This window comes from Typopeltis vanoorti, chromosome 10 (assembly GCF_054136105.1).
Source record: "Typopeltis vanoorti isolate ZY-2024b chromosome 10, IOZ_Tvanoo_1.0, whole genome shotgun sequence".
NCBI lineage: Eukaryota > Metazoa > Arthropoda > Arachnida > Uropygi > Thelyphonidae > Typopeltis > Typopeltis vanoorti.
Genome location: NC_143558.1, coordinates 70,755,519 through 70,774,580, shown reverse-complemented (window position 1 = coordinate 70,774,580; position 19,062 = coordinate 70,755,519). Strand labels below are relative to the sequence as shown.

General features: G+C 35.6%; 1 protein-coding gene across 3 annotated transcripts in view; it reads left to right on the top strand.

Moving 5' to 3' along the window:
• Positions 1-19,062, top strand: part of LOC150102497 (nuclear valosin-containing protein-like) — a 534,631-nt gene that overhangs the window by 225,623 nt on the left and 289,946 nt on the right. The window lies entirely within an intron of this gene.

Genomic DNA, 19,062 nt, shown 5'->3' with positions numbered 1-19,062 from the left:
TGATATATAAGTTGTTGTTGGCTAAAGTGATGTAAGAAGAAGAAAGAAATGAGATTTATGAGAAGAACTGCAGGATATACCTTGTTAGATCATAAAAGAAATAAAGGAATCATGGAAGAAATGAATGAACAGCCATTAGTAGAATATATCTACAACTACAGATGGAAATTAGGAACAGCACATTGGAAGAATGGACAATAGTAGAATCACCAAACAAATCCTTGAATACAAACCCATGGGGAAGAGATCATTTGGAAGACAACATAAAAGATGGAATGAGACCGTAACAGGCCCTGAAGCCTAATACAAGATAGGAAGATGATGAGAGAAATATAATTTCATATGTATATTCAAATACTGCAATAGTAAAGCATAACTGAATTGTTATAGAAGATTGCTGTGAGAGAATAAGGTATATAATATTAAAAAATATGTATACTTTTTTTTTTTTTTTCGCTTGATTGATATGAACTTAGAGATGACTATTTTAAAAATTTATTCACATAAAAGGTGTGCTTGTTTGTAGGGATGTGACAGTTTTGCTTTGGTATTCAGCTCATTTGCCATGTTTTTCAGATATCTAACTTAGGCAGAAATCAACAGAAATATTTCAGCATTCAGCTCTCTGAAGCACAAAAATTCCTGTTACATCTATCATAAACACAATGAATTGAGCCTTTCCTTATCTCATGCCACTTCATAGGCACCTTTTTTGATGTTTCTATTTTAGTTTTTATTATGTATATTAATTATGTATCTTAAGAGCCTGTGTAGCTCAGTGGATGTGGCGTTTGCACACCACCGCGCTAGGCCGCACGAAGGAAGTCTTGGTTTCGAGTCTAGTCGGCGACTAGAGGAAATTTTTCTAAGCCTTTTTTCGACCGGTTCCCGAGTTAGGCGATCTCTGGCAGGGGCAAGCAGGTTTTTCCTCCCGGAAACTCGGGTTTTTCGTCCTGTAAATTCAAGAAAAATCGACCATAGAACCCACATTATTTCAGACATTAAATATATTGTGTTAGGGTTAGAGACCACGAGATGGCGGCACATTTGAGCCGTCTCTCTTCACTGCGTACCGCTTAATTAGTGATAGCCTTGGGCCATCTGTCTCTGATTGGGTACCAGTGGAGATTGAACTGCCCACTCAGTCTCCAAAAAGTTAGATAGGGCTAAATGGCCTCGCCTACTCCCGTATATACGGGAATAAAAAGGCGTTAGCTGATTTTTTTTTTTTTTTTTTTTTTTTTTATGTACTCTTAAAAATTATTTATATAGTGAAGTAGTATAATTTGTCTTAAAATATTGAAAAAGAGGAGTGTTTTGGCCATAATAATAATAATAAAAATTCCACAGTATTTGGAATTTTTACTTTGAAGATTCAAAATTTGCAAAATGTAAAATATGCAAACAAAAATATCTGAGTGATACCGAAAAAAGGAAGTACACATCCATGAATAATTATGTAAAAACACATAAGGATAGCAATGAATTTGTAAAACAAAATGAAACTGAAATATCAAACCACATTGCAAGAACAGTCATTATCTAAAGGAAATTCACAAAAACAGCAAATGTTATTTGATATTTACAAATAATCTAAAAATAGGATGCAGATGGTAAACAGGCAAAATCTTTGCATTACACGACAGAGGAAATGATTATATTGGATAACTGGATACGTTCAGTTGTCCAAAAAAAAAAAATCTCCAAAGTTAATGAATAAACTTATTCTACAGCACATTTTTTCGGAGAAAGTTTTCTTTTGGCACCAGCTACTAGCATATTCAGGATTAAAAAAAAAAAAAAAAAAAAAAAGACACTTTTTTGATGAAATATTTATGAAGACATCAGGTGCAGGCTTTTCCCAAAAATGGTAAACAATTTTTTTTACCTACATAATAATTTATCATGAATTCATTTTGATTAATAAATCCATAATTATTTTTTTCTAGAAAGCTTTTCCATTTGGTTATAAATTAATTAAAGTTGCCAAGAACTTCTTGTTTAATCTTTTTTCCAGTTGTAAGCAAGGTTTCCAGCTGAAGTTATTTATTTATGATTAGGCTACTTGTATTTGTTTGCTTACACTTGAGAAAAAAAAGGATTAAACACGAATATAATTTCTTTGTAATTTTAAAATAATAATTATTCTCTGTATTTGACAATTTGAAATAAAAGTTCCTTTAACAATTTTCTTTTGTTATTTGAAAAAATAATTGCAATATTTGTTCTGATTTTTATTCTGTATTTTTTTTTCTTTTCTTTTCTTCTCTTTCTTTCTTTCTTTTTTTTTTTTTAAATAAACAATACCCATAAAATTTAATAACAATTTTATTATGTTGAAGTTGAGAAAGTTACAGATTCAACAATATTTTATAGCCACATGAAGAAAGGAATTTAAGTTTTGAAAATTTTCCAGAGTGCTTATGAGAACATAATCTTCAGCATCTGAATTGCCTTAAAGGAGGCATCTAACTATTTACCATCCACCACACACTCTCTGTGTAGTGGATGGTAAATATCTTATTTTGTAAATATTTATATATTCATGTCTACTTCTAATATTCAATAGCTATATTATATTTACAGGTACCAAATATTTATTTTTGCCATTTATCAAAGAAGAGCCTAAAACCTTCATTCAGCAATGCAAAATAATCTCTAATAAACAGAAATAACAAATATTTAAGATCCACATTATATATATATATATATATATATATAATGTGGATCTTAAATATATATATATATATATATATATATATATATATCTCATCATCATCAAATTCCTGCCATGTACCTCAAGGAGTGTAATAGGATATGATAGTACTACATGAAAAATTTACATCATTACTAACATCCTATCTATAATTTTCCTCCAAATCAGTCTGTTACCTGTCAAGACCCCAAAATTATCAGATCTTATGTTTCTATCTTCTAAGCCACTTTTTACTGTATCAATCCACCTATATCTTGGTCTTCCGCTGGGTCTTTCTCCTGCCAAGTAGAGAACACTTGTTTTGCTAATCTTTCCTCGCCCATTCTGTTTAAGTGACCATACCACCTGAGATTTGCTCTGCTAACACATTCCTGGATGCTGACAATGTCATGTTCTTTCCTAATATCCTCATTTTTAATATGATATTGCCATTGATGCCATCTGTTCATGCTCCAATCTTTCTCAGAACTCATATCTGTAGTCTTTGGTCAAGTGTTTTACTTCTGATCCAGCTCTCATATCCATAAGTTAAAATTGATTTGAACACTGTCTTTATACAGCTAATTTAGTGTTTGACTAATTTCTCTCTTATTCCATATAAATTTATTCAGTTGTTTTCCTACAACACCAGCTTTGTTGATTCTGTTGTCTATTTCTATATTGAATTTACCATCTTCACTAAAAACCATGCCTAAGTAGCTGAAATGTTTTACCTGTTCTATAGGTTCTTCATTCACAATGCATCTGATATTTTCAATGATTCTGTCTATTTTAATTGTCTTTGATGTTGAAATTTTATTTTTCACTTGGTTAGAGTATAATAAATTTATTTTAATCCTTTATCCAAGTGTGAGCAAACTAAGTTTGCACCTGAAAGTATCTTCAGGACTGGGGTAAGGTGGTACAACAACAGGGCAACACGTTGCAAAGGTGGAGCAAGCTACCAAATACTCCTGTCTCAGTATCTCCTATAATGCAAAACACATCTCCTTGCGGATATGTCTAATGTTATGCATTAAGGGAAGGGTCACTACCCATCTAGTTTCGACCTTTATTAAGGTTTCTTCAGTGGGAGCCAGGCCCAAGTTGAGATGTTATGCATTAAGGGAAGGGTCACTACCCATATAGTTTCGACCTTTATTGAGGCCTCTTCAGTGGGAGCCAGGCCCAAGTTGAGATACCAGGCAGAAGCATTAGCAGGTCATCTCTACCTATAGGAATTGCCAAATGGTGTGCCACCCTTTTTTTAATAAATTACTCTGGATTTAGAGAAAGATGTTGAAATTTTATTTTTCACTTGGTTAGTGTATAATAAATTTAGTTTAATCCTTTATCCAAGTGTGAGCAAACGAAGTTTGTGCCTGAAAGTATCTTCAGGACTGCGGTAAGGTGGTACAACAACAGGGCAACTTGTTGCAAAGGTGGAGCAAGCCACCACCAACTCCTGTCTAAGTATCTCCTATAATGCAAAACACATCTCCTTGCGGATATGTCTAATGTTATGCATTAAGTGAAGGGCCACTACCCAACTTCGTTTGCTCACACTTGGATAAAGGATTAATCTAAATTTATTATATTTAATTGTCTTTGTCTTGTTATTGCTGATCTTCATACCATATCTATTACAACAGTTATTCAATTTAGTCAGGGAATCTTGAAACTTGTAGCGGATTTATTTAGAAGTATAACATCATCCGCATAAAGCAAAGAGCTGAGATTAACATCTCCAATTTTGATATCAGATTTAATATCACTTTCCTTCCTAGTGTGATCCATATAGATAATGAATAACAGAGAGGATAATGTACATCCTTGTCTGCCACCAGATTTAACATTAAACCATCTTCCTGTACTTCCTTCAATTCTAACTGCTGACTTACAACTCAAATAAAGACTAAGTATTGCTTGATATAATGCCCCACTGACACCATATAACTGTAGTGTTTTAAATAGCTTCTCTGTTTGCACCTTGTTATATACCTTTTTTCAGATCTACAAAAACTCAAATACTCAACTATTTATCGTAAAGTGAAGATCTCATCCTGACAGCCTCTATTTAGCCTAAATCCAGCTTGTTCTTCTTCAAGCTTTTCTTCCACAATCCTTCTCAACTATTTCTCAGTATACTTGAGTAAATGTTAGCAGGAACACTCAGTCGAAAATTACCTCTGTAATTCTCACATTCAGTTTTATATCCCTTTTATATATGGGTACTGTGAGAGCTTTACTCCAATCATCTGGAATTCATCCCTCTTTGCAGGACTTCTGAACTATGTGGCACAGCCACTGTAAGACTTTTTTACTCACTTGACCATTTCTGGTCGAATATCATATCTACTCCATCTTCCTTTCCAGGCTTTTAATGGCTTTTTTCTACTTCAAGTATGGATGTGTATTTCTGATTACATGCCTGGTCAGTGTTTTTTACCACTGGGCAGTCACTAATTGTTTCATTTAGCAATTTTTCAAAGCAATTACTCCATACTTCGAGGATATTTTTTTCTCCAGTTTTCAAGTCGCCTTTATCATCTCTAATTTCTTTTACAGCACTCTTTCCTCGATTTCTCAGCTTGTTCAACAACTTCCAGAATATCTTGCTTCCTTCATGATATTTATTTTCCTTGTTCTTAGCAAAATCTTCCCATAAGTTTTGTTTAGCTAGTTTTACACAGTGGTTAGCTTTTTTACATTTGTGTCTGTATTCTCTAAGAGCACATGCTGACTTATTTTCTAGGAACATTTGATATGCTTTCTTCTTTTCCTTCACTGCCTCTTTAACTTCCTCTGTCTGCCATCTTTTTCTATCCTTGCAGACAACCTCACCACATGCCTCTCTGGCTGAATCAGTGAGTGTTTTCTTCAGAGCTAGCCACTGAATCTTCAAGGTTTGGTTCCTGTTCTCAAACGCTTTCATATTTTCTTGAATAATGTTTGCATATTTTAGTCTGCAGTTCAAATCTGAAAGCTGCTCAACTTTTATTCGCTTTAAAACTTTATTATATGTTCTTCTTTTCAATAGGGAATTCAATTTTACCCTGCTCAAGACTAAGTGGTGATCACTTCCAGTTTCAAATTGGAAGTGATCACCAATTTGAAATTGGTAATCACATCAATCACTATCAACAATAACATAGTCAATGAGGCTTTTCTTATTCCTTGCCTCTTCTCTCCATGTGAATTTGTGCACATTTTTATGTTGGAACACGGTGTTAGTAATAACCAGTCCATGTCCTGAGCAGAAATCCAACAGGTATTTACCATTATTATTAGTTTTGCCCTTTTCTCCAAATTTTCCCAAAATATTTTTGTATTTTGTTAAATTTGGAGAAAAGAGCAAATCTAGTAATAATGATCTGCTATTTAGATCCCCAACAAGGACCAACTTTTCCTTTTTCATTGTTTAATTATTCAGTTTAGTTTTAATTAATCAGTTGCTTTCTCTAAAGCTTCAGAAAATTCCTCCACTTCTACCTAAGTAGAGCCTTCTGTGAGACCATAGGCACAAATAAGTCTCATTATCCAGTTACCCATTCTGATATTTGCACACATCACTCTACTTGAGACTACCTACCATTCAAGAAGATTAGCCTCACATTTAGTGTTGAATACTACTAGTATTTTTTTTTTACTTGTTTGTCATTGCTTGAATATAGCATTTTGTATTTTTTTCTCAGAAAGATATCTAACTAGTTTTTGTCTTTTTTTTTTGTTTCAGTCACCCCTATTATGTCAATCTGGCACTTATCCAATTCCTCAGCTAGCTCCATTTCTTTGCTATTCAGGCATCTTATGTTGATAATACCGACTTGAACTGTGGTGATGTTTGTTTATGTATGTATATATATCAGTGGCGTTGCATGCCCATTTCGGTTGGGTGTGCTGTGGATTATGTAACCTGCGCTAGAAATTTCACATCAATTTGACTGTATGCATGGGCATCTGCAGAAAATTTTCCTTGGGGGGGGGGTGCAAAGCTTGGAGAAAAATAATTAAATCAATTCATTTTTATAATTATTGATGTAATTTAATAATTACATCAGTAAACGTCTTTTAGCATTTTTTTAAAATGTAATTATTTGTCCATGTAAACTATAAATACATCATTTTACATTGATTTTAATGATCTTTAATTCTTGGAAAAAATGTATTCAGAATTAATACAGTTTTTAGCAAAATTTCATCAACTAATTAATTAATTCCAAAATCCTAAATTAAATTATTTCTGTTTAAAAGCAAAAAAAATCATTAAACTAAGTAAAATAATGTTAAATTACATACACTTATCTTTTAAAAATGTATTTTTCTGTTTAAATTTGTTTCACTAGAAATTTACAATTCACACTTCATTCAATAAAAAAACCCGAGGTTCTTGGGCAAGTAAATTTTTTTGCATGGCAAGTAGAATTTATATAATTTATCAAGCTCCACACACACACACAAACATGCATGCACACATAGTAGCCATAATTAAACTTCCCCTATTGAGAGCCTTATGTAGCTTGCTCTAAGAACCAGAAGTCACCAAATTTGGTAGGGAGGCCAATCAAGACATGGGAAGAAGGATACTGCAAAAAAAAAATTGGTTCGAAAAGTTGCCGATAGGAGGAATATGGTGCTGTACAATGTAAGAAAAAAAGCACTAAAATGGACAGACTAATGAAAGATTAACTTTATGTATTGTACTTATGATAACACAGCAATAAAACTTTAATCTGTTTAAGTTACTATGATTATTACACTGGAGTGAAATTGCTGTCACAAACCTGTTGCATAACCTGAGCACATCGGGTTCATCCACGTGAAAGAGTACCTGGTTCAATGTTGCCACTGTTCTTGTGGAACAGAAATTGCATCCTGTATACAGAATTCTCAGCAGAATGTAACATGTCTGAGGGAATGTTCATCACAGATCATGATACATCGTCCTTTCAGGCTGCCATCTTTGAGACACTGCCACGATGGTCATTGGCCTTCTGGTTACCCCAAAACCAAAAATCACATGGAGAGTGAGGTGGCCAAGCAACTAAAAAGAAGTGACCAATTATTCTTTCTTCTGTGAAGTGATGCCATAGAATCTACTATAGCAGTCATGCAATGTGGGGGAGGTGCTCCATTTTGCATAAAAATGGTGTCTCTTTCAGACATTGTCATTGCTGAAGTTGCAGAATGTTGAAACTGTTCGGTATCGTGATATTTCTGTGCAGTAACGGAACAAGTTACTGGTCCTGTTGGATTGATGTTCTCAAAAAAAGAATAGCTGTATTATAAAATCTGTTCTGATGCCACACCAAATGTTGAGTGAAATTCACCATTTGGTGTGGTGAAACATGAGTGAAACAGGTCAGTGAAAAAAAAAATGCACTAATAAAAGGCAAACATATGGGTTCTTGGGTGGTGCCCATGTGTTTTAATTAGTGCAAACTAAGGCAACTTCAATGCTACTGGTTGTACAAATGTATTCTTATAAACTCTCTGGTCTTTTTTTCAAAACTTTCCAAGTTTTTTCGGGTATTAAATAAGGATGGTTCTTTTTATTTTTTCATTTTCATTTGGCTTCATGGATTATTCCATGTATTTTTCAACCTTCTTCATTCTACAACTTTGCCAAAATTAAATATTCAGCCAGAGCATGATGAATTAAAGTTTAAGCATTCTGAATTAAATTTTATAAACAAATGTTTTGAACAAAAATGTATAAGCATTAAAACTTTTTATGTTTTTAATGAGTACTGTTGTGTCGGAAAGAGTGATGAGTCATCCCTTTTTCCCACCCAACGTTACGTTACCTCAGAAGGAAGGGATAAGGACATGCTTATGCCTCCTGATGGGAAGTGTACCGTATATTGCCCTGAGAAAATGTAAATAACCAGATGTGTAAATTCTAAACAGTGTTAAGATAGCCCATAAGTATATTGAGATAACAATTGTGAATGAATTAAAGTAGAAAGTTATGTAATATTAACAAATAAATATGTATTAGCTAAGTACAAGTTTTAAGATGTGAAGACAGTTCGTAGCCACGGCGTCCAATCAGCTGCCGCCGTATGCGTGACGACACCGCCGAGTGAGGGAGCTGTTTTGGAGTATAAAAGTTTCGGCAGGAGTTCGAATCACTCTCTTATCGCTTATTTCTTGTGTCTCGTCTCCGAGGTTCGTCGGCGCCAAGTTTCCCGTAGGAGAGCTATGTAGAGCTTGCCGCCACGTGTAGCAAGAATCTCCCCTTGCTATGCATGTTACATCGGTCAAAGCTGCAACTACAATGTGTTCAAACACATTAGGAGAAAGAGCCGCTGATGAAATCCACGTCAGCATACAGATCTGTGCATGAATGTTTTCGGTTCGTGTAGAACAAAGGAACGAAGCCCGCCATCAGAGGAGGTACAGTGAACAGATCAGAATACCTAGTCAAAGCAGGAACGGTAAGCGAAGATTTTCTTATATTAATGTAGGATTAAAGTATCTGCAGAATAAAGAAACAGAAGTTAAGAACACACGCTATTTACGTGTTGTACCATACGAACAGTCTGCAATTTGGACACTTTTGTCTACTGCTAAGAGTAAAGCATATTAGGCTCCAGCCGTACAGGAGGCCGAGCTCCGAACTGTTTAAGTAATTTAAGAAAAGTAATGTCATGTGATCAGAAAGTGATTAAGTGTTAACAGATATTTTGGGGGAGAGAATTGAGTAGAAATAAGTACTATTGTCCTAGAGAATTACATGTCAGATTTATTGAATTGTCTAATGTTTATATGTAATGTTTCATGTATGATATTATCAGGTAACTTAATTGTGAGAGTCTGAAGATAGATATATGTATAGAAGTGAGGAATTTATGTCCAGTAAGAGAATATAGTACAAAAGGTTTAAATGTGTTTAATTAAGAAAAAGGAACCCAGACTCTTTTAAGGTTAAGAATTTAAATAACATGTATACTTGTCTTTGTGAAATAATAAATGTGTTTCTTTTAACATATTCAATTGAGTTTGTCATATCTTCTGCGGATTTGAATTACCGTTTGGAAAATTTCGTACCTTGCATTTAAAAGGGAAACCAATAATGATATGAGAATAGGGACCACGACTGCATATATCTTGATCCCTACAATTTTCTTTAAGTATTTTAGATAGTGCATCAGAATTTAGTTGCCGGCTGGCTCAGTCTTTAATCTATACAAATTTGTCGGCAACCGAAGTCTGAGAATAAGAGATACTAAACTTAATGTTAAAAGTGAGGTAAAATAAAAGATTAAAGATAAAACAAGAAAACGGGGACATAACAGTACATTTTATTATTATTATTATTATTACGGGCAGCTCCGACGAGTCCTTCGACTCATTGAGGGAGCCCCAATATCATGTCAAGAACAACTATTCAACATTCACACAGTATCTATCATACTTCACTTTGAACTCATTTACAGTCATGGCACCCACAACAGACTCTGGCTGCTTATTCCACTCATTTACCACTCTCCAAGTAAAAAACCTAGCTCTAACACCCTTGCTAACCACACTCTTACCAAGCTTCCATGGATGGCCCCTAATCCTCCCACTACCAGTCCTATTCTCAAAAATATCTTCTGAATTAATCTTATAGAAACCCTTCAGTAATTTGAATGTCTCAATCATATGATCCCTTTTCTGCCTATCAACCATTTTCTGCAGCCCACAAATCTTCAACCTGTTCTCATAAGGTTCATTCCATAGTCCTGCTATTATCTTGGTCACTCATCTCTGGATCCTCTCCACCTCCTCCCCATCGAGAAGAAACCCTGGCATCCATATCTGGGCACAGTAGTCTAGATGGGGTCTTATCAAGGCTCGATACAGAGGAACAATAACCTGTTTGTCTCTGCTCATTAAAGTGTTTTTCAGCAACCAAGTAATTTGATGAGCTGATTTTGCCACTTTTGCGATGTCTCCTCTAAACTTCAACTCCCTATCCACCAACACTCCCATGTCCCTGGCCTTGTGAATCTCCTGGAGTACAGTTCCACCAATGTGATATACTGATGCTAATCTTTTCACCCCAAAATGCAAAACCTTACATTTTTCCACATTAAATTGCCATCCATTCTCCTTAGCATAGTCCTCCAGACTATCCAAATCATCCTGCAAAATTTTGACATCTTGAGCATTCACTATTGCTCTACCTAACTTTGCATCATCTGCAAACAGATGCACAGTTCCTCTTAGATCCTTTCCTATATCGTCATCATCGTCATCATCATCTTCAAATTCCTGCCATGTACCCTCAAGGGGTGTACAGGATATGATAATACTACATGAAAAAATTACATCATTACTAACTTCCTATCTACAATTTTCCTCCAAATCAGTCTGTTACTTGTCAAGATTCTAACATTATCAGATCTTATATTTCTATCGTTTATATTTCTAAGGCACTTTGTACCGTATCAATCCACCTATATCTTGGTCTTCCTCTGGGTCGTTTTCTTGCCAACCTGGCAGAGAACACTTGTTTTGCTAATCTTTCCTCTCCCATTCTATTTAAGTGACCATACCACCTGAGATTAGCTCTGCTAATGCATTCCTGACAATGTCATGTTCTTTCCTAATATCCTCATTTTTAATATGATATTGCCATTGATGCCATTTGTTCATGCCTCTAATCTTTCTCAGGACTCTCATATCTGCAGTCTCTAGTCTTTGGTCAAGTGTTTTATTTCTGACTCAGATCCATAAGTTAGAACTAGTTTGAACACTGTTTTGTATACAGCTAATTTAGTGTTCCGACTAATTTCTCTCTTATTCCATATGAATTTATTCAATTGACTTCCCACCATACCAGCTTTGCTGATTCTGTTGTCTATTTATATATCTAATTTACCATCTTCACTAAAAATCGTGCCTAAGTAGCTGAAATGATTTACTTGTTCCACAGGTTCTCCATTCACAACACAGTTGACATTTTCAATGTTTCTGTCTATTTTCATTGTCTTTGTCTTTTTATTGCTGACCTTCATACCATATCTATTACAAAAGTTATTCAATTTAGTCAGAGAATCTTGCAGACTTGTAGCGGATTTTTTTAGAAGTATAACATCATCTGTAAAGCAAATAGCTGAGATTAACATCTCCAATTTTGATATCAGGTTTAATATCACTTTCCTTCCTAATGTGTTCCATATAGATAATGAATAACAGAGAAGATAATGTACATCCTTGTCTGACACCAGATTTAACATTAAACCGTCTTCCTGTACTTCATTCAATTCTAACTGCTGACTAACAACTCAAATAAAGACTAAGTATTGCTTGATATAATACCCCACTGACACCATATAACTGTAGCGTTTTGAATTGCTTCTCTGTTGGCACCTTGTTATATACCTTTTCCAGATCTACAAAAACTCAAATACTCAACTATTTATCGTAAAGTGAAGATCTCATCCTGACAGCCTCTATTTGGCCTAAATCCAGCTTGTTCTTCTTCAAGCTTTTCTTCCACAATCCTTCTGAACCTTTTCTCAGTATACTTGAGTAAATGTTAGCAGGAACACTCAGTAGAAAATTACCTCTGTAATTCTCACATTCAGTTTTATATCCCTTTTATATATGGGTACTATGAGAGCTTTACTCCAATCATCTGGAATTCATCCCTCTTTGCAGCACTTCTGAACTATGTTGCACAGCAACTGTAAGACTTTTATACCTCCACACTTGACCATTTCTGGTCGAATATCATATCTACTCCATCTTCCTTTCCACATTTCAAGCCTTTGATGGCTTTTTTTACTTCAAGTATGGATATGTATTCCTGAAGTGTATGCCTGTTGAGTGCTGTTTACCACTGTGCTATCACTGCTTGTTTCATTTAGCAATTTTTTGAAGTAATTACTTCATATTTCAAGGATATCGTTTTCTTCCATTTTCGTGTCACCTTTGTCATCTCTAACTCCTTTTACAGCACTCTCTCCTTCATTCCTAAGCTTCTTCAACAACCTCCAGAATATTTTGCCACCTTCTTGATATTTATTTTCTATATTCTTGCCAAAGTCCTCTCATGACTTTTGTTTAGCTCGTTTTACACAGTGTTTAGCTTTCTTACATTTGTCTCTGTATTCTCTAAGAGCATAAGCTGACTTATTTGCCAGAAACTTTTGTTATGCTTTCTTCTTTTCCTTCACTGCCTCTTTATCTTCCTGTGTTCACCATGGAGTTCTAATTTTTCTGTCCTTGCAGACAAGTTCACCACAAGCCTCTCTAGCTGAATCAATTAGGGCTTTCTTCAAGGCTTGCCAGAATCTTCAAGGTTTGATTACTGTTCTCAAACTCTTTCATTTTTTCTTCAATGATCTTTGTGTATTTTAGTTTACAGTTCACATTTGAGAGCTGCTCAACTTTTATTCGCTTTAAAACTTTCTTACATATTATTCTTTTCAATATGAAATTCAATTTTATCCTGCTCAAGACTAAATAGTGATCACTTCCAATTACAAATCCTCTGTATGCTCTGGTGTCCTGTACCAGGGAGAAAACATCACTATCAACAATGACATAGTCAATGAGACTTTTCTTATTCCTTGTCTCTTCTCTCAAATGTACACAAATGTGAATTTGTGCACATTTTTATGTTGGAACATGGTGTTAGTAATAACCAGTCCATGTCCTGAGCAGAAATCCAACAGATATTTGCCATTATCATTAGCTTTGCTCTTTTCTCCAAATTTTCCCAAAATATTTTTGTATGTCTGACAATCATTTCCTACTCTGCTATTTAGATCCCCAACAAGGACCAACTTTTCCTTTTTCATTGTGTCAGTTGCTTTTTCTAAAGCATCAAAAAATTCCTCCACTTCTACCTTAGTAGAACCTTCTGTCAGACCATAGGCATAAATAAGTCTCATTGTCCAGTTCCCCCATTCTCATATTTGCCCACATTATTCTACTTGAGACTGCCTGCCATTCAAGAAGATCAGCCTCATATATTGTGTTGAATACTATGGCTACTCCTTCTTTTCCTTGATTGTCATTGCCTGAATATAATATTTTGTATTTATTGCTCAGAAAGATCTCACCAGTTTTTGTCTTTTTTGTTTCGGTCACCCCTATTATGTCGATCTGGTACTTATCTAATTCCTCAGCTAGCTTTATTTCTTTGCCATTCAGGCTTCTTATGTTGATAGTACCAATCTTTAACTCTGGTGATGTTGAGTTGGGGTGTGTTTTCAGATTTGTTCCAGTAGCTGACTTTTCGCTGTTCGCCCTGGTTCCCTGACGAAAATAACGGGTGCATTGTTTAACCGAGCGACGCCCCAGCCAGCATGAAATTTTTTCATGTTGTACCATCATTTTTTATTTTGGTTTAACCAATAAGATTACAATTTGGTCGGCTAAATCCCAAATTGCCACCCCATCCTCGTTCGTTCAGTATCCAAGTAGATACCCAACAGGGTACACCACGAGAAGGTGAGGATGGACATTAGGTCAGAAGCCCTGGTTCTACACTGAGGTACAGGGGTCGGTTAAGCACCCCCTGCACCTCAAACAGATGCACAGCTCCTCTCAGATCCTTTCCTATATCGTTAATGAACAAATTAAACAGTAGTAGTCCAAGAACAGAACCCTGTGGCACGCCACTAGTCACAGGCTGGCTTTTGGACTACTCCTGAATAAACCACTCTCTGATATGTCTCCATCAACCACCCTCCTATCCATCTCACCAACCCTATATCCATTCTCATATGCTGCAGTTTACTGATTAGAATTCCATGTGGTATCCTATCAAAGGTTTAGCAAGGTCCAGTAGAATCACTGTAAACCCGTTACCCTTATCCAGTTCAGCCGTCACTGTGTTATAGAACATCAGCAAAGTTACTGAGGCATGATCTATCCTTCACAAAACCATGCTGTCCCCCATACAGTATCCCATTTTCATCTATCCAATCTTGTATATTCCTCTTGACTATTTTCTCCAAGACCTTGACAACAATTCCTGATATGCAGATCGGCCAGTAATTTTCAACAGTAGTCTTGGAACCTCTTTTTTGCAGTGAAACTATTTTCCCCTCTTTCCACCCCTTTGGGACTAACCCACATCTGAGACTCAAATTAAACGAAATGGCCAAAGGCACTGACAATTCTTTAGCAGCTTCTCGTATGACACGAGCTGGTATACCATCCAATCCCACAGATGAATTGACATTGAGGTTTTGTAATAGACTATTCACCTGTACTTCATTTGCCACAATTGCCGTATAAGCTGTTGGTTCTTCCATTTCTGCAGTGTCACCACATGGATGATATACTCTTGCAAAGTGCTCACTCAGTAATTCTACTATATCAACTGATTCGGTTACCTTCCTACCATCAGCATTCTTTAAAATCAATCTGCTGTATACATTTTTTCATTTACTTTCAACATAGCGAAAAAACTGTTTGGGATTCTCTTTAGCATGCATGGCTAATGTTCTTTCATAATCCGCTTTGGCTTTTCTTACCACACTTGTTACCCTTCTGGCCTGGGCTTTATACCATTCATGTGGAGTCACCTTTCTCCTTAAATTCCCTCCACAGTTGTTTCTTTTTTTTTTTTTTTGCAGCTCAAGCTTAATGGTGTTATTCATCCATTTAACCCCTACTTGATTTACTGTTTGGACTCTAGGTATACAGTCAACCATTACCTCCTGCAAACACTTCTTATCCCATGCACTATCAACATCCAGCCCTTGCAGTTTTACATGCCATGGCACTGAATCAATCAAACTCTTAAGCTTGTCATACTTACCAGCCCGATAATTCCACATGTACCCTGTCTTAATTGTAAATTCCACACCTTTAGCCACCTCCCAAGTCAAGACCCTATGATCACTCTCACCAATTGGTGGCAATGTGGTCATATTCGTTACAGTCAAATCCTCAGATGCAATTACTAGGTCAAACACTCTCTGACCCCTAGTATTTTCCATTACATGTTGATGCAGATAGTTATCCCTTAATAACTGCATAAAATCCAATTCCTTCCTTTCATGTGTTCTCTCCTCCCTCCAATCAATGCTACCATAGTTGAAATCTCCCATAATAATTACCCTCCTTCCACTCATTTCTTCTATTTGCTTATGCATACTATCTCCACCATCTTTACCATCACCTGGTCTATAGCCGCACCCAATTGTACGTTTTGTTATGCCATTCTCAATCTCACACCAAATGGCCTCAGATGTGCTCTTTTCTCTATCCTGCAATTCAACTTCTATTCTCCTTGGCTGCAGCCCATCAGCTATCATCAATAATACTCCTCCCCCCCCCCCCCATTTTATTCTCTGTCATTCCTGAACACACTATACCTCTCACATTCAATCCCACTAGCTATATCATCTTCACTCAGCCATGTTTCACTAATGCCAGTAACCTGTGGTCTGGAAGTGCCAACCAAGGCCAAAAATTCTTCCTTCTTGTTCTTAATACTCCTAGCATTAGTATACATGAATTGCAGACCCCCCCTCCCTCATTAGCCCCCATCCCTACCTTGATGCCTTATACTAATTATCCCATTCTGATTTGTTGTCCTTATTCACTCGGGCATATTATACTCATTCATACACTCAACTGCCTCCCTAAGGTCTGCATATCTACTCCCCCCCCCCCCTAAATAAATCTAGTTTCCATGATTCTTGCACATCCACTTCATTCAACAACACTTTTTCAAGTCTCCTTACACCGAATCCATTCAAATGCAAACCATCCATCTTATATAGATCCTTTCGCCCATCGAACTCACTCCACATGTCCACAAATTCCACGCCACTCGTCCTGCATAACTCACTCATAAAGTCATTTGCAATTATGGCCCCCCCTCCTAAACTCTTCACTTTCATATTGCAGCAAAAGACTAATCATCCTAACTCTCTCACTCTTCTCTTTTGCTACCTCAAACAATTCCTTGAGGTCCTCTATCATTTCCATTTTATCTCCTTTCAAATCATTTGTACCTGCCACCACTATCATTTCTTTCACCCTTTGCTTTTGCTCCCTAATAGATTCACTTACGTCCTTAATGGTCAAACCAGGTTGGTATGATTTTGTCAAATTCTCTACTATCACACCTCGTACTAACAAATCTCCATATAGCACTCGCTCCTTCATTTTGTTTATGTTCACAATCATACTCTTATTTTTCCTATCATACTTTTTTATTGGCTGGTACACTCGGTAGACATTTGTGTATCGCTCCAGCTGCCGCTTTGCCCTATGTATCGCTTTGCTCAACCGCGTGATCTCACTCATTGCATCTATCTCCTCTTTTTTATTATCTGTTAAACCATTAATTTGCTCTGTATTCTTCATTCTCACTTTCTATGCTGCCCTTACAGCTCTGGTACAACCTCGCAATTTCTTATCATATCACTATTTTCTACATTCTGAAATTTGACAAAAATATCACACTCACGACCTGAAACACACTTTAATTCCTTAATTTTTCCTTACATTTTCTGCACACATTCACTCCACTATCATCATTCTAACCATACTCCAACCGCTCTCCACAACACATACATACCGCAGAAAACACACTAAGATACGAAAAGCAAACAAAATTACATAATATTCCAGCAAAATTGTCAATGATAACTTAAAATAACACTTATCTTATCAGGAACTCTCAACAAACACTACATACCACGAGTCCCTCTAACGGACACCCAATTTTATTTATTTTTTTTCTTCAAAACATTTGTTAATGAAGTTTAATTCAGTATGCTTCAGTCCAATATTCATTGCACTGGCCAGAAATTTGGTATTCAGTTTTCAGCACATCCATACTTATTTGTGTGTGAAATGTGATTTTAACATTTTAGATACTTAGTTGATGCTATGATGAAGCAATTAATCCTATCTTTATATTCTGTTATTTCTATCAGTGTCAGTTACATATATTCACAAGTCAGTTTTTTTGCAGGTTGAAAGTTGCCTGGAGACAAAACCCTCCCTTCATATTTGTAAATAAAATGTTATTATCATTTCTTGTGCTTATGTGTTAGGAGGTTCTACAAAATATGTCTTCTGGCATTCTGTAAAACTGTTACATTTTTGCACACCTAGCACACAATCGGTAGCATGACACCCTTATGTTGTAACAACTTAGGATGCCATCTTTGGACTTTCATAAGAATGGGAAGAATTAGAGCTTTTCAGTAAAAGCAATTAGCCAGTTTCATTTTAAGGTGGCGGAATTTTTCTTCTGTTAACTGTGTTTTTTTTTTTTTCTCATTTTTGTGAAACAAATGGAATGTGTATGTTCTCTGGATAAAAAGTAAGCTATGCAGATAGGCTTAACCTAACCATTGCCATACCATTTATTAGACTTATCATCATTTGGCAGTAGAAAACTACCAAATAGTAGAAACTTGGAAAAATTCCACTATAATTCTCACATTCAACTTTATTCTGCTTTTTATAAATGGGAGCTATGGGTGCTCTACCTCAGTCATCCAGAATTCAACCTTCTGAACAGGGCATCTGATTTATGCAGTAGCCACTGCAAAACTTTTATATCTCCATATTTAAGCATTTCTGGTCAAATATCTATTCCAGCTGCCTTTCCACATTTCAAGTTTTTGATAGCTTTTTTTTTTCTACCTTAAATATTGAGTATGCTTCTGTTTGCATTCCTTTTGGAAAAAAAAAATGATGTTGCTGTTCTGTTACTGCTTATTTCATTTAGCAGTCTTTCAGAGTAATTACTCCACACATCCAAGATGTCATATCTTCTGTTTTTATCTTAACTTTATCATCTTTGATTCTTTTTACAGTTTGCTTTCCTCCATTTCTAAGCTTTTTTTAATATCCTCCAAAACGGTTTGCCAGCTTCTTGACATTTATTTTCTATACTCTTAACAAAGTCTTTCCATGACTTTTGTTTAGCCACTTTTATAGGCTTAATTCTCTTATATTTTCCTCTATGTGCTTTGAAGACATATACTGACTTATTTGCTTGGAGCTTTTGGTATAATTTCTTCTTTTGTTCACCATAGTGTTTTTATATTTCTATCCTTTGCAGACAACTTCACCACATACCTCCCTAGCTGAATGAATCAATGTTTTCTTCAGTTTTTTTCACTGAGACTCCAAGATTTGGTTCTTGTTTCAGGCATTCCATTTTTTCTTCATCATTATTTCTATAGCCAGGTCCACAGTTCACCTGTAAAAGCTATTCAACCTTAATTCTTTTTAAAACTTTGTTGCACACAGTTCTCTTCAGCCTGTAAAAGGTTGACTAACAGCTACTCAACTTTAATTCTTTTTAAGGTTGAGCAATAGGTTTTAATTCTTTTCAGTGTGATATTCATTTTTATCCTGCTTAGTACTAAGCAATGGTCACT